The sequence below is a fragment of the Copadichromis virginalis genome, linkage group LG16 (genome assembly GCF_057382275.1).
Source record: "Copadichromis virginalis isolate Kocher_CV1m ecotype Utaka linkage group LG16, C_Virginalis_male_GT1.1, whole genome shotgun sequence".
Taxonomy (NCBI): Eukaryota; Metazoa; Chordata; class Actinopteri; order Cichliformes; family Cichlidae; genus Copadichromis; species Copadichromis virginalis.
In genome coordinates, this window is record NC_140633.1 from 5,706,284 (window position 1) to 5,730,082 (window position 23,799).

The following is a 23,799-nucleotide window of genomic DNA, read 5'->3' on the forward strand; positions in this document are numbered from 1 at the left end:
ACAAGCTTACTGACTGTGTTTACTCTTCTGTGTATTAGGTATTAGGAGTAGGTACGGGTGCAGGGGAAGGCTGTGTCCTGGCTGACTCTATTCATGAAAAATATAATCTGTGTTACAACAAGATTGAAATTGAGACTCAGCATTGTTTCCCAATTTTCCAAACCCATATGAACTGTAGCCTCAGCTTTCTGTGCTTAGCTGACAGGAGGGATAGCAGAACAGATGTGTTATAAAATTTTGAGCAATGTCCTTGTACAATATTTAAGCTGCTTGTAAAGTGAAGAAAGTAGACACTTTAATCAGCCCACTCCTACAACCTGAAATGTGTGAAAGTCTAAATATTTATCAGAGGGGCTCACTAAAGATGATTTCAACAGGACAAAACTGCTTAAACTACTTCAATCTCCCACTGTGACCACTGGTGCAGGGCAGGATGAGGGTTTGTAGGTCAGTTCCTGCTATTGCAGCATCACTGAGTGTCTATCTTAAGATAAACATCATTTATTTTTGAGGTCGGTTTTGATCAAGAACATAAGTATAGCCTGCATGAAACAACCAGAGCAGGAGGTTCAATCAAGAACACATATGACATATGACACATATCTGCTTGACACGAAAGCAGTGCACACTGAACTCAGGTAACATTTGTTATTAGAGGAGGTCAAAAAGTGTGTCAGTGAGAAATATCCATCAAAAGCATGATTTACACTAGCTGCAGCTCACAGTCAGCAACTCATCAGTTTTGTTGTTCAAACCAAACAAGAATTTTTCACATCATGTTGTCCTGCAGGAACTCACCGGATCACCTCTCCAGCACTTTGATCCCAAGACAGGAATACAATATGCAGAGTTAGTTTAATTGATTGGAATTCAGCTGTCATCTTCAGAGTGTTTCATTTGATAAAGTTAAGAACGAGAAATCAAGTGGTCAGAGCTATCATGGTGATATTCAGGGTCAGATTCTGTGCTAGTGCAAAACCTTCTTTTGGCCTGAAAAAGCTACTGTGGGGTTTACAACAGAGGAGCAATTGAAAGCCTGCAGGTCAAATTAGCGTCAGGATGCATTTGCAAAAATGTTTCGTGTGAGTAGAAAGTTCTCTGGGTGATCCAACCGTGCGTTAGTTGATATACAAACATGCAATGAGAACATTTCAGTAATTAGCTGTTAAGTGTCACCCAAACATGAGGAGGCCAGTGAAGGAGCCAGTGACGGTTTAACAAAAAGAATACAGTGTGAGTGCAGGTTTACATGTTTCTCTCTGAGAAAAAGAGACGTCGATGTGTTTCTATTAGTGTGAAATCCTTTTTAGAAATTAGGCACTGTGTGAGGTCATTTAGTAAGAGTCAGTGAATCTTTCACAGTTGTAAAACACATAAAAAGAAACAACATAAGTAACGTATGTTTTTTCCCGAGGGTGGTGGGGTAGGACTTCATGTGTGGGTGACTGAGAATGTCCATTTTATTAGATATGTTGTTGTAACTGTTTCAAAGTCAGTAATGCATGAATCTGCAATGATTTTTCTTCCTTAAAAGAGGACTGTGTACAGTGTCCATTTGTGTCTGTCTCCACGTTGGGTGATTGTGGAGTATGAATATGTGTGCATGAGGGTGGGAATGCCCGTTGGTGGCTGCGTGCGCCTGTTCGACTGTGTCTGTATGTCAGGTCGGTTACACTCCACGTCTCTGGGAACATCTCAGGCCCTCCAAGGTATGGAGGCCTATCTCGATTCACCACACTCCTTGCCGTTAGTTGATGCCCTCAGGCGTCGGTGTGTTGGTGGTTCTGGTGTCCGGGGCTGGGCGCTCAGGTATGTACCGGCTCACTCCCAGTGACTGCTTGGCGAGGTCTGGCACCCGTGGCTCCGTCAGGCCACTTCCGGGGGGTGGGGGGCTCTCAGTCCTCTGGCCTCTGGGCCTGTGGCTCAGGTCACTCTGCCACAGCTGTCTGCCGGCAGAGCCCACAGCCACATCACGGGCCCCCTGTGGCTTCTGCTCCGTGGCTGCTGGGTGACCTCTAATCTGGGGCTCTCCTCAGCGCTTCCCAGGAGGGTGGCATGGCTGCAACTCCGATGGTCCTCCTTGGGCTCTCACATTCTGGGGGCCTCTGGGTGTCTGGGGCCTGGATTTCCTCCATGCCTGCTACATGCACTGGGGGACAGACTATGGCTCCCTGTTAAAAGTAGAATGGGAGGCAGAGTCTTCAGTTTTATCTTTTGTCCTGTCTTCCTCTGCTCATCCCAACAGGTTGTGGCAGATGGCTGTCCCTTCCTCAGCCTGGTGCTACTGGAGGATTCTTTCTTTTAAAATGGAGTTTTTCCTTCCCACTGTTGTCAAAGCGCATGCTCATCAGAAATCATATGATTATTGGGTTTTTTCTGTATTTTTCAAAGATCCACATCAAAAGGAGCAGGTTAAAGTGGTTCTGGCATCTGACAAGGATTCCTCCTGGACGTCTCCCAGGTGAGGTGTACTGGACGAGCTCCCACCAGGAGGAGGCCCTGAATCAGACCCAAGACATGATGGAGTTCCCCTAGATAAGCTGGAGGAGGTGGGTGTGGAAAAGGAGGTCTGGAGTTCTCTGCTTAGGCTGCTGCCCCCACAACCCGGCCACAGATAAGTGAAATAAGTAGATCAAATATAACTTGGTGTTCTAAAGAATATTGTTGTTTCCTTGCAGGACACCAGGAGAGATGAGCCCTCCATCACAGATGGTGTGGTCACCTGCAGGTTCAAGGTCATTGCATCTTCAGCCCACATCTACTGCCACTGTACTTAAGGGAAGTTGGGACAATGTTAAAGACTTTCTTCAGACAATTGCATTTGGATGAGCTAAATTCATGACAGGCACTCAAGCAGTAATGCCTCGACTGACAAATGAACATACCAAGCTTCTGTGTTGTTTGAGCCAGAGACTGCACTTGTGGATGAACAATAAAAACATTTTATATTTATTATATTAGTAATGTAACTTGCAATAAAAAGTTATGGGAAGCTTAAACTTAGTTTCAGAATAATTAAATCTGAGACTTTGTTTCATTGAAAAGTTATTAAAGTTTTAAAGTGTGTGACAAATAAAATAATAAATTATTAAGTAACACCAGCTACAATATTGGAAATATGTGTGTTGTTCAGCAGAACAGTGTCCAGTATGTTGGCTGAAATGCTTTAAATTTGAAAATAAAAGTTGGGCTGATTTTAACGCATTACAAGAAGTGTTTTAATTATTATTTTCTAAATAAGCAGTGTTTATATTACGTGTAATGAAATAAGTTCAAGGATAATAAAAGGTAATGAGATTTAATTGCATTCAACTTATGTGCAGCAAAACTAAAAATAAGTTACGGAAGTGTTCAAATAATATGTGTGCTTTTAAAAATGCTCGTCTATTTAAAGACTACACAATCTGTGTTAATTCTAATTATACCACAATCCCTTGCCTGTTGTGTTAAATATACATAAACAGTATGTGTTATCAGATGAAAGTACAAAACTCTCAAGAACCCCCCTCCTAAATTTCAGGTGGCATTTTAAAAACATGCCATGACATAACACACAGCTGCTATAATCATTCAGTGAGGTCAAATGTCAATTATAGTTATAGGTTCTTGCTATATGTTATAACATAAACACAGCACAGTTGTAAGAATAATAGTTTCTAGGTTCTAAGGCTTTTTGTCAGTTTAATAGTGAGCTTTACGAGACTCATTTTCGTGCCAAAGGCTCGCACAGGCCTAAGTTCCCTTATGACAACTAGAGCTGGAAACAAGACCTCAAGCGATCCTAAGGCTAATTAATTAGCACGGCTAGCATTTAAAAAACATCTGTTAAATGTTGTCATTGCTAGCATATACCTGTATTACAGCATGGTAAGTAGCGAGAACGCAAAGTTTTTGTTACCTTTGAAAAGAAAAATGTGAAGCTGTAATATTAGCATGAGCTATGCTAATGTTATTCACTGAAACAAACATCTCAGGTACTGACTTACTGCTTTCTAATATCTGTGTTTATTTCTGGATATACCTACATGGTTATTAGACATCCCACATAAAGGGTGACAAAGGCAGTAACTATAAATGACCATAACTTTACTGTAAATTACACTGATGGGCTCAGTTCATATAGTTATATCACGTGCACACGCATGTTAGCAACCGTAACCATGCAGGCTGTTGGTATATGAATGCTGCGCAAGGTTCCAGCTGTTCCTTTACACTTGCTCTTGGATTTGTCTTGACCTGCTCCAAGCTCAGCTTGTGGAAAGATAACTTTTGGAGAATATTTCTACAGAAAGCGGATTTTACTACAAAGCAACAACAACTACTGCATCTTTGGATCTTTTGTACTTGTGTTTCATCATAACAGCAAAGCTTGAAGATCGTGGACCCCGACTCGTCGACAGCCACCAGGTACATTTCAAAATTTCTTCAATTATTTCAAGAATCACTAGATGACTATAGTAATTTTACAGGTTCCAGTGTGAATATCACGTTTTAATGTGATCAAAATAAGTGTGTTCTAAGACTTTTCCTGGCAAATCGCTTTTATGCTTTAAATTTTCCAGGAGAGGTGTAGAATTTATTACCGACTGGTGTATGAATGTGAAAAAAGGTTTTACTTTGATTTGAAGCCTTCAAATTTGACACTTTTTTCCAATGAAATGGTTAAAATTAGCTTAAAATTCGTAAAATGCCCCCCTCCCCAAATATACATATGTATATGTGTATATCGGTTTCTATGGTAACAGCATCTCCTCACAATGTTAGGACATATAGGAGTAAACACACCAGGTCCCCTGTAGGTCCTGACATCATTTTCTTCTCAAAGGCTTCATTTGAATAAACTATAACTTTTTCCCAGCTACATATGCGATGATAAATAAAATAAAATGAAATAATATAAAAAAGAATATTAAAACATCAATCATAGTCAAAAATAATCATAAAGTCAAACTGTTACAAAAATGTGTTTTATTTTTAAAATTGTGTGTGGAGTTCTACTGCCTTTTTTGCATTAGCAATATTTAGGACATGGAATTGGTACATGGGGAGATTAAATGTTTCGTTATATTTTACATCGTTAATGAAAGAATTAAAAAAAATATGAGAATGAGCTGCTAAATTATTTATGGATTTTCTGCAGTATGCTATTCATGTCCAGTTCTTTACAAATCAGTACCTATTATCCATGACCTAGTCCAACGTAGTGTTTGCATAAAGGTTTAAAAAGAACAAATAAACAAAATGAATGTATACAAAATACAATACTGTTACCTTAAAAGTGTAGTGTGCACAGAGTGAGCTGCCTTGGCAGAGATTTGGATGCTTCACTTAATGATTGTGGACATAGTTGAAATCTTGTTTTCTTCTCACATGAACAAGTAAAGTGTCATTCAGTCTGATATGAATGTAGCCTGTAGCTTTAGCACTGGGTGCTTACTACATTCCTACTGTTATTTTAAACTTTGTTTCCTTACAGGCTGTCTTGACTACATTGTTGAACGTCCCAAGAACGAGACCTTTCTGAAGTCATCAGGATCCTTGATGACAGTCTCCTGAGCGCCATCTCTTCTGATGAAGCGTGGGACACTGATACCGTGCGTGTCAGTAAAGGTGAGTACATCGCCCTCTCATCCTCCCCCTCTTCTCATGAAGAACTGGATGCTGATGCGTGTCAGTGAAGTGGAAGGTGAGTACCCCCTCCCCACCTTGCTTTCTTGCACTGAGGTCTGCTTATTGTAAATATCTTGTACTTGTTTTTACACCTTTTAATGTCAAAGTTGGCCTCTGTGCTTTTTCAGTGTTGGAAAGACTCTTTCTTGCACTGAGGTCTGCTTATTGTAAATATCTTGTACTTGTATTTACACCTTTTAATGTCAAAGTTGGCCTCTGTGCTTATCAGTGTTGGAAAGACTCTTTCTTGCACTGAGGTCTGCTTATTGTAAATATCTTGTACTTGTTTGAACACCTTTTCATGTCAAAGTTGGCCTTTGTGCTTTTTCAGTGTTGGAAAGACTCTTTCTTGCACTGAGGTCTGCTTATTGTAAATATCTTGTACTTGTTTGAACACCTTTTCATGTCAAAGTTGGCCTTTGTGCTTTTTCAGTGTTGGAAAGACTCTTTCTTGCACTGAGGTCTGCTTATTGTAAATATCTTGTACTTGTTTGAAGACCTTTTAATGTCAAAGTTGGCCTCTGTGCTTTTTCAGTGTTGGAAAGACTCTTTCTTGCACTGAGGTCTGCTTATTGTAAATATCTTGTACTTGTTTTTACACCTTTTCATGTCAAAGTTGGCCTCTGTGCTTATCAGTGTTAGAAAGACTCTTTCTTGAACCGAGGTCTGCTTATTGCAAATATCTTGTACTTGTTTTTACACCTTTGAATTTCAAAGTTGGCCTTTGTGCTTTTTCATTGGTGGAAAGACTCTTTCTTGCACTGAGGTCTGCTTATTGTAAATATATTGTGTTAACTTGTTATTTTCTGTTTTATCGCGAGAGTACTGTTGCCCGCGAAGGGTTGTTGTTGTTGTCCGTATGAAAAATGGCGGAATGAATAAAGCGCTGTGAATGAGAGTACGACGTCGTGTCTTTTGAGTTAACATTGGTAGCAGAGGATGGTTTCCAATTACAAAGTACCACCAAAGCTTGATGAAGCCAGGCCATACGAATGCTGGAAGAATGAAGTCAACATCTGGAGACGAGTTACGGAGCTGGATAAAAAGAAACAGGCACTCGCGGTGGTGCTGGGCCTTGAGGGAAGAGCCAGAGAAACGGCCATGGAGATACCCGCAGAAGATTTGGACAAAGATTACGGTATGGAAATACTGCTTGCAAAACTTGACGCGGTGTTTCAGAGAGAAGAGAAAGACCGCGCTTATGAAGCCTACTCGTGTTTTGACTCCATTGCAAAGAACCACAGCGTGTCCATGGCAGACTACATTATAGACTTTGAACAGCGTTATAACCGGATGAAAAAGTGGAGGAGTGTAACATTACTTTGTACACTAAAGCCTCAATGACAGACGCTGAAATTTTCCTGACTGAGGCACTGGGGTCAACCATTATTGATACTGCATGTACACGTACAGTTTGTGGTCAGAAGTGGCTAGATAGTTACATGCGTGACCTCAGCCAAGGCCAAGTAAACAAGCTGTTGCAATCAGAAACCCCCAGCTCCAGACCATTTCGCTTTGGGGATGGTATTGTAGTGTATTCCAGCAGAAAAGTGAAACTTCCAGCCAAAATTGGACAAACAAAATGTGACATTGAAAGTGAAGTAGTTCCTGTTGACATTCCACTACTACTGAGCAAAACGTCTCTCAAGAAAGCAGGGACTGTTCTAGACATGGAGAATGACAGTGTTGTCATGTTCAAGCAGCCTGTTCCTCTAGAGCTCACTAGTTCGGGACACTATTGCGTGGACATTAGAGATGAAAATACTACAGAAAGTTGCAATGAAAATGAAGTTCTCATGGTAACTGCTGAAATGTCTACAAAAGAGAAACAGAAAGTCCTTGTGAAACTTCATAAGCAGTTTGGTCATGCATCTGCAGAGAGGTTATTGAGGCTCATCCAAAGCTCTGGCAATACAGATAAACAATGTGCAGTTATTCTACAAGAGATAGTTCATGACTGTGACATTTGTCAGAAATATTGCAAAACCAAGCCGAGACCTGCTGTTGGTCTACCCCTGGCTTCTGAGTATAATGAGACAGTAGCGATGGATCTACATGAGCTGGAGCCCAATGTGTGGTACCTTCACATCATCGACCACTTCACACGCTTCAGTGCCGGCAGCATCGTAAAGACAAAGAAAGCTGCAGAGATCATCAACTCCTTCATTCACACCTGGATAAGCATTCACGGTGCCCCCAGACGGCTCTACACAGACAACGGCGGAGAGTTCAACAACACAGACATTCGGGACATGGCTGAAAACTTCAACATTGAGGTAAAAACAACGGCGGGGTATAGTCCCTGGAGCAACGGACTACTGGAGAGACATAACATGACACTTACAGAAATCCTCCTGAAGGTAAAAAAGGAACATGGATGTGACTGGCACACTGCGCTAGACTGGGCCCTTATGGCCAAAAACAGTATGCTTAATGTACATGGTTATAGTCCACATCAACTTGTGTTTGGCCAAAACCCCAACCTTCCTTCTGTGTTGATGGATAAGCCACCTGCCTTAGAGGGCACAACTGTAAGTGCAAGAGTAGCTTCCAGGAAAGCATTTACTGAGGCAGAGTGTTCAGAAAGGATCAGGAGAGCACTACGCAAACAACTTAGGCCTACAGATGACAAATATGAGGCAGGAGATAAAGTATACTACAAACGAGTCGACTGTACAGAGTGGAAGGGTCCAGGTGTAGTTATTGGGCAGGATGGAACTGTTGTATTTGTAAGACATGGGGGGACTCTTGTAAGAGTACACCAGTCAAGATTGACTAAAGTGGATTCACAGACTGGAGATAAACAAATACCACACAGTACTACTGATGATGACAACAAAGACGCAGTTGAAAATGATGACACTGACACACCCGATGGTGAACAGAGTATTAGTGAGGAAGAAGACATCACTATTGACAGAGAAACCAACACTACAGAAAACATGTCTGTCACACAAACTGCAAATGAGCCCTCTACACCCACTGATCACGTCTCTGCAAATGTAAAATTAAGATCAGGACAGCTGATTGCTTTTACCAACAGAGACAACGGTGTTCAACACACAGCCAGAGTGCTAGGCAGAGCGGGAAAAGCAAAAGGGCAATACAAAAACTGGTACAATGTGCAATATCTTGAGCATGATGGTAGTGAAGGTGAAAACAGAGATGCAGATGTACTCATAACAAAAGATATTTCCTTTGATTCTGATAAGCAGCAGGAGATTGAGAGCTGGCAAAGTAATGGTGTGTTTGATGAAGTGAAAGAACTGGGTCAAAAATGTCTGTCTACTAGATGGGTCTGTACACTCAAAGAAACTACTAATGGTGTTGTCCCAAAGGCTCGACTTGTGGCACGGGGGTTTGAAGAGGTAAATACTAAAGAACTACAGAAAGACTCTCCAACATGTGCGTCTGAGTCCCTCAGACTGGTGCTAGCTGTGATATGTCAAAACAAGTGGAGAGTAAATTCAATGGACATTAAATCTGCCTTCTTGCAGGGAATGGAACTGTCAAGAGGCATCTATCTTCGTCCCCCACCTGAAGCTGGCAAGGACAATGTTCAATGGAAACTGAAAAAGTGTGTTTATGGACTTGCAGATGCTTCACTTTATTGGTACAATAAGGTCAAAGACATTATGCTCAAAACTGGTGGTAAAATATCACAGGTTGATCCTGCAGTGTTCTATTGGCAGAATGAACAATCTGAGGTTACAGGAGTGCTTGCATGTCACGTTGATGATTTCCTTTGGGCTGGTTCAAGTCACTTTGCAACTCATATCATTCCTGTACTGAAATCTACCTTCCTTGTGGGCCGTGAAGAACATGACAGCTTTTCTTATGTTGGTATGGACATTTGTACAGTTAATGATGTAATAGAGGTGCATCAACAACTTTACATTGACAACCTACAACCGGTTCAGTTACAAGCAGCACGGGCTGTACAGAGGGAGGCTTCCTTAAGTGAAACAGAACGTGAGCAACTCAGGTCAAAAATAGGACAGATTTTGTGGGTTGCCAAACAAACAAGGCCTGATGTTATGTTTGACACATGTAGCCTTGGATCTAATATCAAAGATGCAACTGTACAGTCTATTCATGAAGTGAACAAAGTAATCCGTAAACTTAAGGCAGAGAAAGGGACTCTTAAGTTTCAGCACTTGGGTAACAGTGAGGATCTGGCATTGGTTGTTTTCAGTGATGCTTCATTTGGCAACCTTCCTGATGGCGGTACTCAAGGAGGGGCATTAATCGTCCTTATGGGTAAAGGAGGAAAGTTTTGTCCTCTCTTCTGGCAGTCTAAAAAAATCAGGCGCGTGGTCAGAAGTACACTGGCAGGAGAAACTCTTGCCATGTCAGATGGAATAGACAGTGCAGTCTTCCTGGCAACACTTTTTTCTGAGCTTACAACTGGTAACACTGGTCTAAACGCTCTTCCTTTGATCTGTGTGACTGATAATCATTCCTTGTTTGATGCACTCAAGTCTACTAAGCAGGTTACAGAGAAGAGACTGGGGCTAGAAATGAGCAGCATTAAAGAGCTCATACAAGGCAAGAAAATCAGACAGGTTTGTTGGTCAGATTCAAAATCTCAACTTGCTGATTGTCTGACAAAAAAGGGAGTTTCACCTTTAACCCTTCTAAAGGCGCTAGATGAAGGACTCTGGATACTGTAATCCTTTGTTTACAAAGTTGTCTTTGCATTCAAATGTACCATTGTTTATTGTGTGCAATGATAGTATGCTTTAAGTAAAGCAAAGCACTTTTGAAAATTTTTTTTGTTTATATAAATATATACATATATGTATACAAATGTTTACAGGGGTGTGTTTATACTTTTATTTTATTTTATTTTAAGAAAGAGGGAGATTGTTAACTTGTTATTTTCTATTTTATCGCGAGAGTACTGTAGCCCGCGAAGGGTTGTTGTTGTTGTCCGTATGAAAAATGGCGGAACAAATAAAGCGCTGTGACTGAGAGTACGACGTCGTGTATTTTGAGTTAACACTTGTACTTGTTTTTACACCTTTTAATGTCAAAGTTGGTCTCTGTGATTTTTCAGTGTTGGAAAGACTCTTTCTTGCACTGAGGTCTGCTTATTGTTAATATCTTGTACTTGTTTTTACACCTTTTCATGTCAAAGTTGGCCTCTGTGCTTTTTCAGTGTTGGAAAGACTCTTTCTTGCACTGAGGTCTGCTTATTGTAAATATCTTGTACTTGTTTTTACACCTTTTCATGTCAAAGTTGGCCTCTGTGCTTATCAGTGTTGGAAAGACACGTTTTTGCACTGAGGTCTGCTTATTGTTAATATCTTGTACTGGTTTTTACACCTTTTCATGTCAAAGTTGGCCTCTGTGCTTGTCAGTGTTGGAAAGACACGTTTTTGCACTGAGGTCTGCTTATTGTAAATATCTTGTACTTGTTTTTACACCTTTTCATGTCAAAGTTGGCCTCTGAGCTTATCAGTGTTGGAAAGACTCTTTCTTGCACTGAGGTCTGCTTATTGTAAATATCTTGTACTTGATTTTACACCTTTTCATGTCAAAGTTGGCCTCTGTGCTTTTTCAGTGTTGGAAAGACTCTTTCTTGCACTGAGGTCTGCTTATTGTTAATATCTTGTACTGGTTTTTACACCTTTTCATGTCAAAGTTGGCCTCTGTGCTTTTTCAGTGTTGGAAAGACTCTTTCTTGCACTGAGGTCTGCTTATTGTTAATATCTTGTACTGGTTTTTACACCTTTTCATGTCAAAGTTGGCCTCTGTGCTTTTTCAGTGTTGGAAAGACTCTTTCTTGCACTGAGGTCTGCTTATTGTTAATATCTTGTACTGGTTTTTACACCTTTTCATGTCAAAGTTGGCCTCTGTGCTTTTTCAGTGTTGGAAAGACTCTTTCTTGCACTGAGGTCTGCTTATTGTAAATATCTTGTACTTGATTTTACACCTTTTAATGTCAAAGTTGGCCTCTGTGCTTCTGCAGTGTTGGAAAGACTCTTTCTTGCACTGAGGTCTGCTTATTGTAAATATCTTGTACTTGTTTGAACACCTTTTCATGTCAAAGTTGGCCTCTGTGCTTGTCAGTGTTGGAAAGACACGTTTTTGCACTGAGGTCTGCTTATTGTAAATATCTTGTACTTGTTTTTACACCTTTTCATGTCAAAGTTGGCCTCTGTGCTTATCAGTGTTGGAAAGGCTCTTTCTTGCACTGAGGTCTGCTTATTGTAAATATCTTGTACTTGTTTTTACACCTTTTCATGTCAAAGTTGGCCTCTGTGCTTATCAGTGTTGGAAAGACTCTTTCTTGCACTGAGGTCTGCTTATTGTAAATATCTTGTACTTGTTTGAAGACCTTTTAATGTTAAAGTTGGCCTCTTTGCTTTTTCCGTGTTGGAAAGACTCTTTCTTGCACTGAGGTCTGCTTATTGTTAATATCTTGTACTTGTTTTTACACCTTTTCATGTCAAAGTTGGCCTCTGAGCTTATCAGTGTTGGAAAGACTCTTTCTTGCACTGAGGTCTGCTTATTGTAAATATCTTGTACTTGTTTGAACACCTTTTAATGTCAAAGTTGGCCTCTGTGCTTATCAGTGTTGGAAAGACTCTTTCTTGCACTGAGGTCTGCTTATTGTAAATATCTTGTACTTGTTTGAACACCTTTTAATGTCAAAGTTGGCCTCTGTGCTCTTTCCGTGTCTGAAAGACTCTTTCTTGCACTGAGGTCTGCTTATTGTAAATATCTTGTACTTGTTTGAAGACCTTTTAATGTTAAAGTTGGCCTCTTTGCTTTTTCCGTGTTGGAAAGACTCTTTCTTGCACTGAGGTCTGCTTATTGTTAATATCTTGTACTTGTTTTTACACCTTTTCATGTCAAAGTTGGCCTCTGTGCTTATCAGTGTTGGAAAGACTCTTTCTTGCACTGAGGTCTGCTTATTGTAAATATCTTGTACTTGTTTGAACACCTTTTAATGTCAAAGTTGGCCTCTGTGCTTATCAGTGTTGGAAAGACTCTTTCTTGCACTGAGGGCTGCTTATTGTAAATATCTTGTACTTGTTTGAACACCTTTTAATGTCAAAGTTGGCCTCTGTGCTCTTTCCGTGTCTGAAAGACTCTTTCTTGCACTGAGGTCTGCTTATTGTAAATATCTTGTACTTGATTTTACACCTTTTAATGTCAAAGTTGGCCTCTGTGCTTATCAGTGTTGGAAAGACTCTTTCTTGCACTGAGGGCTGCTTATTGTAAATATCTTGTACTTGATTTTACACCTTTTAATGTCAAAGTTGGCCTCTGTGCTTTTTCCGTGTTGGAAAGACTCTTTCTTGCACTGAGGTCTGCTTATTGTAAATATCTTGTACTTGTTTGAACACCTTTTAATGTCAAAGTTGGCCTCTGTGCTCTTTCCGTGTCTGAAAGACTCTTTCTTGCACTGAGGTCTGCTTATTGTAAATATCTTGTACTTGATTTTACACCTTTTAATGTCAAAGTTGGCCTCTGTGCTTATCAGTGTTGGAAAGACTCTTTCTTGCACTGAGGTCTGCTTATTGTAAATATCTTGTACTTGTTTGAACACCTTTTAATGTCAAAGTTGGCCTCTGTGCTTGTCAGTGTTGGAAAGACACGTTTTTGCACTGAGGTCTGCTTATTGTAAATATCTTGTACTTGTTTGAACACCTTTTAATGTCAAAGTTGGCCTCTGTGCTTATCAGTGTTGGAAAGACTCTTTCTTGCACTGAGGTCTGCTTATTGTAAATATCTTGTACTTGTTTGAACACCTTTTAATGTCAAAGTTGGCCTCTGTGCTTATCAGTGTTGGAAAGACTCTTTCTTGCACTAAGGTCTGCTTATTGTAAATATCTTGTACTTGTTTGAAGACCTTTTAATGTCAAAGTTGGCCTCTGTGCTTTTTCCGTGTTGGAAAGACTCTTTCTTGCACTGAGGTCTGCTTATTGTAAATATCTTGTACTTGTTTGAAGACCTTTTAATGTCAAAGTTGGCCTCTGTGCTTTTTCCGTGTTGGAAAGACTCTTTCTTGCACTGAGGTCTGCTTATTGTAAATATCTTGTACTTGTTTTTACACCTTTTCATGTCAAAGTTGGCCTCTGTGCTTTTTCAGTGTTGGAAAGACTCTTTCTTGCACTAAGGTCTGCTTATTGTAAATATCTTGTACTTTTTTTTACACCTTTTAATGTCAAAGTTGGCCTCTGTGCTTTTTCAGTGTTGGAAAGACTCTTTCTTGCACTAAGGTCTGCTTATTGTAAATATCTTGTACTTTTTTTTACACCTTTTAATGTCAAAGTTGGCCTCTGCGCTTCCTGAGTGTTAGAAAGACTCTTTCTTGCACTGAGGTCTGCTTATTGTAAATATCTTGTACTTGTTTGAACACCTTTTAATGTCAAAGTTGGCCTCTGTGCTTATCAGTGTTGGAAAGACTCTTTCTTGCACTGAGGTCTGCTTATTGTAAATATCTTGTACTTGTTTGAACACCTTTTAATGTCAAAGTTGGCCTCTGTGCTTTTTCAGTGTTGGAAAGACTCTTTCTTGCACTAAGGTCTGCTTATTGTAAATATCTTGTACTTTTTTTTACACCTTTTAATGTCAAAGTTGGCCTCTGCGCTTCCTGAGTGTTAGAAAGACTCTTTCTTGCACTGAGGTCTGCTTATTGTAAATATCTTGTACTTGTTTGAAGACCTTTTAATGTCAAAGTTGGCCTCTGTGCTTTTTCCGTGTTGGAAAGACTCTTTCTTGCACTGAGGTCTGCTTATTGTAAATATCTTGTACTTGTTTGAAGACCTTTTAATGTCAAAGTTGGCCTCTGTGCTTTTTCCGTGTTGGAAAGACTCTTTCTTGCACTGAGGTCTGCTTATTGTAAATATCTTGTACTTGTTTTTACACCTTTTCATGTCAAAGTTGGCCTCTGTGCTTTTTCAGTGTTGGAAAGACTCTTTCTTGCACTGAGGTCTGCTTATTGTAAATATCTTGTACTTATTTGAACACCTTTTAATGTCAAAGTTGGCCTCTGTGCTTATCAGTGTTGGAAAGACTCTTTCTTGCACTGAGGTCTGCTTATTGTAAATATCTTGTACTTGTTTGAACACCTTTTAATGTCAAAGTTGGCCTCTGTGCTTATCAGTGTTGGAAAGACTCTTTCTTGCACTGAGGTCTGCTTATTGTAAATATCTTGTACTTGTTTTTACACCTTTTAATGTCAAAGTTGGCCTCTGTGTTTTTTCAGTGTTGGAAAGACTCTTTCTTGCACTGAGGTCTGCTTATTGTAAATATCTTGTACTTGATTTTACACCTTTTAATGTCAAAGTTGGCCTCTGTGCTTTTTCAGTGTTGGAAAGACTCTTTCTTGCACTGAGGTCTGCTTATTGTAAATATCTTGTACTTGTTTGAACACCTTTTAATGTCAAAGTTGGCCTCTGTGCTTTTTCAGTGTTGGAAAGACTCTTTCTTGCACTGAGGTCTGCTTATTGTAAATATCTTGTACTTGTTTGAACACCTTTTAATGTCAAAGTTGGCCTCTGTGCTTATCAGTGTTGGAAAGACTCTTTCTTGCACTGAGGTCTGCTTATTGTTAATATATTGTACTTGTTTTTATACCTTTTCATGTCAAAGTTGGCCTCTGTGCTTATCAGTGTTGGAAAGGCTCTTTCTTGCACTGAGGGCTGCTTATTGTAAATATCTTGTACTTGTTTGAAGACCTTTTAATGTCAAAGTTGGCCTCTTTGCTTTTTCCGTGTTGGAAAGACTCTTTCTTGCACCGAGGTCTGCTTATTGTAAATATCTTGTACTTGTTTGAAGACCTTTTAATGTCAAAGTTGGCCTCTTTGCTTTTTCCGTGTTGGAAAGACTCTTTCTTGCACCGAGGTCTGCTTATTGTAAATATCTTGTACTTGTTTGAACACCTTTTAATGTCAAAGTTGGCCTCTGTGCTTTTTCACTGTTGGAAAGACTCTTTCTTGCACTGAGGTCTGCTTATTGTAAATATCTTGTACTTGTTTGAAGACCTTTTAATGTCAAAGTTGGCCTCTTTGCTTATCAGTGTTGGAAAGACTCTTTCTTGCACTGAGGTCTGCTTATTGTAAATATCTTGTACTTGTTTGAAGACCTTTTAATGTCAAAGTTGGCCTCTGTGCTTATCAGTGTTGGAAAGACTCTTTCTTGCACTGAGGTCTGCTTATTGTAAATATCTTGTACTTGTTTGAAGACCTTTTAATGTCAAAGTTGGCCTCTTTGCTTTTTCCGTGTTGGAAAGACTCTTTCTTGCACCGAGGTCTGCTTATTGTAAATATCTTGTACTTGTTTGAAGACCTTTTAATGTCAAAGTTGGCCTCTTTGCTTTTTCCGTGTTGGAAAGACTCTTTCTTGCACCGAGGTCTGCTTATTGTAAATATCTTGTACTTGTTTGAACACCTTTTAATGTCAAAGTTGGCCTCTGTGCTTTTTCACTGTTGGAAAGACTCTTTCTTGCACTGAGGTCTGCTTATTGTAAATATCTTGTACTTGTTTGAACACCTTTTAATGTCAAAGTTGGCCTCTGTGCTTTTTCAGTGTTGGAAAGACTCTTTCTTGCACTGAGGTCTGCTTATTGTAAATATCTTGTACTTGATTTTACACCTTTTAATGTCAAAGTTGGCCTCTGTGCTTATCAGTGTTGGAAAGGCTCTTTCTTGCACTGAGGTCTGCTTATTGTAAATATCTTGTACTTGTTTGAACACCTTTTCATGTCAAAGTTGGCCTCTGTGCTTTTTCAGTGTTGGAAAGACTCTTTCTTGCACTGAGGTCTGCTTATTGTAAATATCTTGTACTTGTTTGAACACCTTTTAATGTCAAAGTTGGCCTCTGTGCTTTTTCAGTGTTAGAAAGACTCTTTCTTGCACTGAGGTCTGCTTATTGTAAATATCTTGTACTTGTTTGAAGAGCTTTTAATGTTAAAGTTGGCCTCTGTGCTTTTTCAGTGTTGAAAAGACTCTTTCTTGCACTGAGGTCTGCTTATTGTAAATATCTTGTACTTGTTTTTACACCTTTTCATGTCAAAGTTGGCCTCTGTGCTTTTTCAGTGTTGGAAAGACTCTTTCTTGCACTGAGGTCTGCTTATTGTAAATATCTTGTACTTGTTTGAACACCTTTTCATGTCAAAGTTGGCCTCTGTGCTTTTTCCGTGTTAGAAAGACTCTTTCTTGCACTGAGGGCTGCTTATTGTAAATATCTTGTACTTGTTTTTACACCTTTTCATGTCAAAGTTGGCCTCTGTGCTTTTTCAGTGTTGGAAAGACTCTTTCTTGCACTGAGGTCTGCTTATTGTAAATATCTTGTACTTGTTTGAACACCTTTTCATGTCAAAGTTGGCCTCTGTGCTTCTGCAGTGTTAGAAAGACTCTTTCTTGCACTGAGGGCTGCTTATTGTAAATATCTTGTACTTGTTTGAACACCTTTTAATGTCAAAGTTGGCCTCTGTGCTTTTTCAGTGTTGGAAAGACTCTTTCTTGCACTGAGGTCTGCTTATTGTAAATACCTTGTACTTGATTTTTACACCTTTTCATGTCAAAGTTGTCCTCTGTGCTTTTTCCGTGTTGGAAAGACTCTTTCTTGCACTGAGGTCTGCTTATTGTAAATATCTTGTACTTGTTTTTACACCTTTTCATGTCAAAGTTGGCCTCTGTGCTTTTTCAGTGTTGGAAAGACTCTTTCTTGCACTGAGGTCTGCTTATTGTAAATATCTTGTACTTGTTTTTACACCTTTTCATGTCAAAGTTGGCCTCTGTGCTTTTTCAGTGTTGGAAAGACTCTTTCTTGCACTGAGGTCTGCTTATTGTAAATATCTTGTACTTGTTTGAACACCTTTTCATGTCAAAGTTGGCCTCTGTGCTTCTGCAGTGTTGGAAAGACTCTTTCTTGCACTGAGGTCTGCTTATTGTAAATATCTTGTACTTGTTTTTACACCTTTTCATGTCAAAGTTGGCCTCTGTGCTTTTTCAGTGTTGGAAAGACTCTTTCTTGCACTGAGGTCTGCTTATTGTAAATATCTTGTACTTGTTTTTACACCTTTTCATGTCAAAGTTGGCCTCTGTGCTTTTTCAGTGTTGGAAAGACTCTTTCTTGCACTGAGGTCTGCTTATTGTAAATATCTTGTACTTGATTTTTACCGCTTTTCATGTCAAAGTTGGCCTCTGTGCTTTTTCAGTGTTGGAAAGACTCTTTCTTGCACTGAGGTCTGCTTATTGTAAATATCTTGTACTTGTTTGAAGAGCTTTTAATGTTAAAGTTGGCCTCTGTGCTTTTTCAGTGTTGAAAAGACTCTTTCTTGCACTGAGGTCTGCTTATTGTAAATATCTTGTACTTGTTTGAACACCTTTTAATGTCAAAGTTGGCCTCTGTGCTTTTTCAGTGTTGGAAAGACTCTTTCTTGCACTGAGGTCTGCTTATTGTAAATATCTTGTACTTGATTTTTACCGCTTTTCATGTCAAAGTTGGCCTCTGTGCTTTTTCAGTGTTGGAAAGACTCTTTCTTGCACTGAGGTCTGCTTATTGTAAATATCTTGTACTTGTTTGAAGAGCTTTTAATGTTAAAGTTGGCCTCTGTGCTTTTTCAGTGTTGAAAAGACTCTTTCTTGCACTGAGGTCTGCTTATTGTAAATATCTTGTACTTGTTTGAACACCTTTTAATGTCAAAGTTGGCCTCTGTGCTTTTTCAGTGTTGGAAAGACTCTTTCTTGCACTGAGGTCTGCTTATTGTAAATATCTTGTACTTGATTTTACACCTTTTAATGTCAAAGTTGGTCTCTGTGCTTTTTCAGTGTTGGAAAGACTCTTTCTTGCACTGAGGTCTGCTTATTGTAAATATCTTATACTTGTTTTTAGACCTTTTCATGTCAAAGTTGGCCTCTGTGCTTATCAGTGTTAGAAAGACTCTTTCTTGCACTGAGGTCTGCTTATTGTTAATATATTGTACTTGTTTGAACACCTTTTAATGTTAAAGTTGGCCTCTTTGCTTTTTCAGTGTTGGAAAGACTCTTTCTTGCACTGAGGTCTGCTTATTGTAAATATCTTGTACTTGTTTTTAGACCTTTTCATGTCAAAGTTGGCCTCTGTGCTTATCAGTGTTGGAAAGACTCTTTCTTGCACTGAGGTCTGCTTATTGTGAATATCTTGTACTTGTTTGAACACCTTTTAATGTCAAAGTTGGCCTCTGTGCTTTTTCAGTGTTGAAAAGACTCTTTCTTGCACTGAGGTCTGCTTATTGTAAATATCTTGTACTTGGTTTTTACACCTTTTAATGTCAAAGTTGGCCTCTGTGCTTTTTCAGTGTTGAAAAGACTCTTTCTTGCACTGAGGTCTGCTTATTGTAAATATCTTGTACTTGTTTTTATACCTTTTAATGTCAAAGTTGGCCTCTGTGCTTTTTCAGTGTTAGAAAGACTCTTTCTTGCACTGAGGTCTGCTTATTGTTAATATATTGTACTTGTTTTTATACCTTTTAATGTCAAAGTTGGCCTCTGTGCTTTTTCCGTGTTGGAAAGGCTCTTTCTTGCACTGAGGTCTGCTTATTGTAAATATCTTATACTTGTTTGAACACCTTTTCATGTCAAAGTTGGCCTCTGTGCTTGTCAGTTTTGGAAAGACACGTTTTTGCACTGAGGTCTGCTTATTGTAAATATCTTGTACTTGTTTGAACACCTTTTAATGTCAAAGTTGGCCTCTGTGCTTTTTCAGTGTTGGAAAGACTCTTTCTTGCACTGAGGTCTGCTTATTGTAAATATCTTGTACTTGTTTGAACACCTTTTAATGTCAAAGTTGGCCTCTGTGCTTTTTCAGTGTTGAAAAGACTCTTTCTTGCACTGAGGTCTGCTTATTGTAAATATCTTGTACTTGTTTTTACACCTTTTCATGTCAAAGTTGGCCTCTGTGCTTATCAGTGTTGGAAAGACTCTTTCTTGCACTGAGGTCTGCTTATTGTGAATATCTTGTACTTGTTTGAACACCTTTTAATGTCAAAGTTGGCCTCTGTGCTTATCAGTGTTAGAAAGACTCTTTCTTGCACTGAGGTCTGCTTATTGTTAATATATTGTACTTGCTTTTATACCTTTTAATGTCAAAGTTGGCCTCTGTGCTTTTTCAGTGTTGGAAAGACTCTTTCTTGCACTGAGGTCTGCTTATTGTGAATATCTTCTACTTGTTTGAACACCTTTTAATGTCAAAGTTGGCCTCTGTGCTTGTCAGTGTTGGAAAGACACGTTTTTGCACTGAGGTCTGCTTATTGTAAATATCTTGTACTTGTTTGAACACCTTTTAATGTCAAAGTTGGCCTCTGTGCTTTTTCAGTGTTGGAAAGACTCTTTCTTGCACTGAGGTCTGCTTATTGTAAATATCTTGTACTTGTTTTTACACCTTTTCATGTCAAAGTTGGCCTCTGTGCTTATCAGTGATGGAAAGACTCTTTCTTGCACTGAGGGCTGCTTATTGTAAATATCTTGTACTTGTTTGAAGACCTTTTAATGTTAAAGTTGGCCTCTTTGCTTTTTCCGTGTTGGAAAGACTCTTTCTTGCACTGAGGTCTGCTTATTGTAAATATCTTGTACTTGTTTGAACACCTTTTCATGTCAAAGTTGGCCTCTGTGCTTATCAGTGTTGGAAAGACTCTTTCTTGCACTGAGGTCTGCTTGTTAAATAAAAAAGTGTAAAATTAAATTTCAATAAACTAACCATAATGCCAGCTCATATGCTCTTAACGCTGCATCTTTAACTCTTTTACAGGATTTGCAGTCTTCTGATTCCTGATGAGTTCCGTAAGTGACAAGCTTACTGACTGTGTTTACTCTTCTGTGTATTAGGTATTAGGAGTAGGTACGGGTGCAGGGGAAGGCTGTGTCCTGGCTGACTCTATTCATGAAAAATATAATCTGTGTTACAACAAGATTGAAATTGAGACTCAGCATTGTTTCCCAATTTTCCAAACCCATATGAACTGTAGCCTCAGCTTTCTGTGCTTAGCTGACAGGAGGGATAGCAGAACAGATGTGTTATAAAATTTTGAGCAATGTCCTTGTACAATATTTAAGCTGCTTGTAAAGTGAAGAAAGTAGACACTTTAATCAGCCCACTCCTACAACCTGAAATGTGTGAAAGTCTAAATATTTATCAGAGGGGCTCACTAAAGATGATTTCAACAGGACAAAACTGCTTAAACTACTTCAATCTCCCACTGTGACCACTGGTGCAGGGCAGGATGAGGGTTTGTAGGTCAGTTCCTGCTATTGCAGCATCACTGAGTGTCTATCTTAAGATAAACATCATTTATTTTTGAGGTCGGTTTTGATCAAGAACATAAGTATAGCCTGCATGAAACAACCAGAGCAGGAGGTTCAATCAAGAACACATATGACATATGACACATATCTGCTTGACACGAAAGCAGTGCACACTGAACTCAGGTAACATTTGTTATTAGAGGAGGTCAAAAAGTGTGTCAGTGAGAAATATCCATCAAAAGCATGATTTACACTAGCTGCAGCTCACAGTCAGCAACTCATCAGTTTTGTTGTTCAAACCAAACAAGAATTTTTCACATCATGTTGTCCTGCAGGAACTCACCGGATCACCTCTCCAGCACTTTGATCCCAAGACAGGAATACAATATGCAGAGTTAGTTTAATTGATTGGAATTCAGCTGTCATCTTCAGAGTGTTTCATTTGATAAAGTTAAGAACGAGAAATCAAGTGGTCAGAGCTATCATGGTGATATTCAGGGTCAGATTCTGTGCTAGTGCAAAACCTTCTTTTGGCCTGAAAAAGCTGCTGTGGGGTTTACAACAGAGGAGCAATTGAAAGCCTGCAGGTCAAATTAGCGTCAGGATGCATTTGCAAAAATGTTTCGTGTGAGTAGAAAGTTCTCTGGGTGATCCAACCGTGCGTTAGTTGATATACAAACATGCAATGAGAACATTTCAGTAATTAGCTGTTAAGTGTCACCCAAACATGAGGAGGCCAGTGAAGGAGCCAGTGACGGTTTAACAAAAAGAATACAGTGTGAGTGCAGGTTTACATGTTTCTCTCTGAGAAAAAGAGACGTCGATGTGTTTCTATTAGTGTGAAATCCTTTTTAGAAATTAGGCACTGTGTGAGGTCATTTAGTAAGAGTCAGTGAATCTTTCACAGTTGTAAAACACATAAAAAGAAACAACATAAGTAACGTATGTTTTTTCCCGAGGGTGGTGGGGTAGGACTTCATGTGTGGGTGACTGAGAATGTCCATTTTATTAGATATGTTGTTGTAACTGTTTCAAAGTCAGTAATGCATGAATCTGCAATGATTTTTCTTCCTTAAAAGAGGACTGTGTACAGTGTCCATTTGTGTCTGTCTCCACGTTGGGTGATTGTGGAGTATGAATATGTGTGCATGAGGGTGGGAATGCCCGTTGGTGGCTGCGTGCGCCTGTTCGACTGTGTCTGTATGTCAGGTCGGTTACACTCCACGTCTCTGGGAACATCTCAGGCCCTCCAAGGTATGGAGGCCTATCTCGATTCACCACACTCCTTGCCGTTAGTTGATGCCCTCAGGCGTCGGTGTGTTGGTGGTTCTGGTGTCCGGGGCTGGGCGCTCAGGTATGTACCGGCTCACTCCCAGTGACTGCTTGGCGAGGTCTGGCACCCGTGGCTCCGTCAGGCCACTTCCGGGGGGTGGGGGGCTCTCAGTCCTCTGGCCTCTGGGCCTGTGGCTCAGGTCACTCTGCCACAGCTGTCTGCCGGCAGAGCCCACAGCCACATCACGGGCCCCCTGTGGCTTCTGCTCCGTGGCTGCTGGGTGACCTCTAATCTGGGGCTCTCCTCAGCGCTTCCCAGGAGGGTGGCATGGCTGCAACTCCGATGGTCCTCCTTGGGCTCTCACATTCTGGGGGCCTCTGGGTGTCTGGGGCCTGGATTTCCTCCATGCCTGCTACATGCACTGGGGGACAGACTATGGCTCCCTGTTAAAAGTAGAATGGGAGGCAGAGTCTTCAGTTTTATCTTTTGTCCTGTCTTCCTCTGCTCATCCCAACAGGTTGTGGCAGATGGCTGTCCCTTCCTCAGCCTGGTGCTACTGGAGGATTCTTTCTTTTAAAATGGAGTTTTTCCTTCCCACTGTTGTCAAAGCGCATGCTCATCAGAAATCATATGATTATTGGGTTTTTTCTGTATTTTTCAAAGATCCACATCAAAAGGAGCAGGTTAAAGTGGTTCTGGCATCTGACAAGGATTCCTCCTGGACGTCTCCCAGGTGAGGTGTACTGGACGAGCTCCCACCAGGAGGAGGCCCTGAATCAGACCCAAGACATGATGGAGTTCCCCTAGATAAGCTGGAGGAGGTGGGTGTGGAAAAGGAGGTCTGGAGTTCTCTGCTTAGGCTGCTGCCCCCACAACCCGGCCACAGATAAGTGAAATAAGTAGATCAAATATAACTTGGTGTTCTAAAGAATATTGTTGTTTCCTTGCAGGACACCAGGAGAGATGAGCCCTCCATCACAGATGGTGTGGTCACCTGCAGGTTCAAGGTCATTGCATCTTCAGCCCACATCTACTGCCACTGTACTTAAGGGAAGTTGGGACAATGTTAAAGACTTTCTTCAGACAATTGCATTTGGATGAGCTAAATTCATGACAGGCACTCAAGCAGTAATGCCTCGACTGACAAATGAACATACCAAGCTTCTGTGTTGTTTGAGCCAGAGACTGCACTTGTGGATGAACAATAAAAACATTTTATATTTATTATATTAGTAATGTAACTTGCAATAAAAAGTTATGGGAAGCTTAAACTTAGTTTCAGAATAATTAAATCTGAGACTTTGTTTCATTGAAAAGTTATTAAAGTTTTAAAGTGTGTGACAAATAAAATAATAAATTATTAAGTAACACCAGCTACAATATTGGAAATATGTGTGTTGTTCAGCAGAACAGTGTCCAGTATGTTGGCTGAAATGCTTTAAATTTGAAAATAAAAGTTGGGCTGATTTTAACGCATTACAAGAAGTGTTTTAATTATTATTTTCTAAATAAGCAGTGTTTATATTACGTGTAATGAAATAAGTTCAAGGATAATAAAAGGTAATGAGATTTAATTGCATTCAACTTATGTGCAGCAAAACTAAAAATAAGTTA

The 23,799-nt window shown here is 39.9% G+C and overlaps 2 long non-coding RNA genes across 6 annotated transcripts in view; both read left to right on the top strand.

Annotated features, from left to right (window-relative positions):
* LOC146690150 (uncharacterized) overlaps positions 1-3,204 on the top strand; it is a 58,538-nt gene extending 55,334 nt beyond the window's left edge. For 2 of the 3 annotated variants that reach the window (XR_014915742.1, XR_014915741.1), the window contains 2 exons: positions 2,392-2,549; positions 2,679-3,204. This is a non-coding gene — a long non-coding RNA (uncharacterized LOC146690150). Of the gene's footprint in view, positions 2,550-2,678 lie in introns of all 3 variants that reach the window. The other variant, XR_014915740.1, reaches the window with a different exon arrangement.
* Positions 3,205-4,169: 965 nt separating this feature from the next.
* LOC146690151 (uncharacterized) lies at positions 4,170-23,661 on the top strand. 3 transcript variants are annotated; one of them, XR_014915738.1, is made up of 5 exons: positions 4,170-4,407; positions 5,477-5,610; positions 20,419-20,450; positions 22,849-23,006; positions 23,136-23,661. It is a non-coding gene; the product is annotated as an uncharacterized LOC146690151 (long non-coding RNA). The 3 variants fall into 3 exon arrangements; XR_014915737.1 differs by lacking the exons at positions 4,170-4,407; positions 5,477-5,610 and having other exon boundaries at positions 20,264-20,450; XR_014915736.1 differs by lacking the exons at positions 4,170-4,407; positions 5,477-5,610; positions 20,419-20,450 and having other exon boundaries at positions 20,458-23,006.
* Positions 23,662-23,799: the final 138 nt, after the last annotated feature.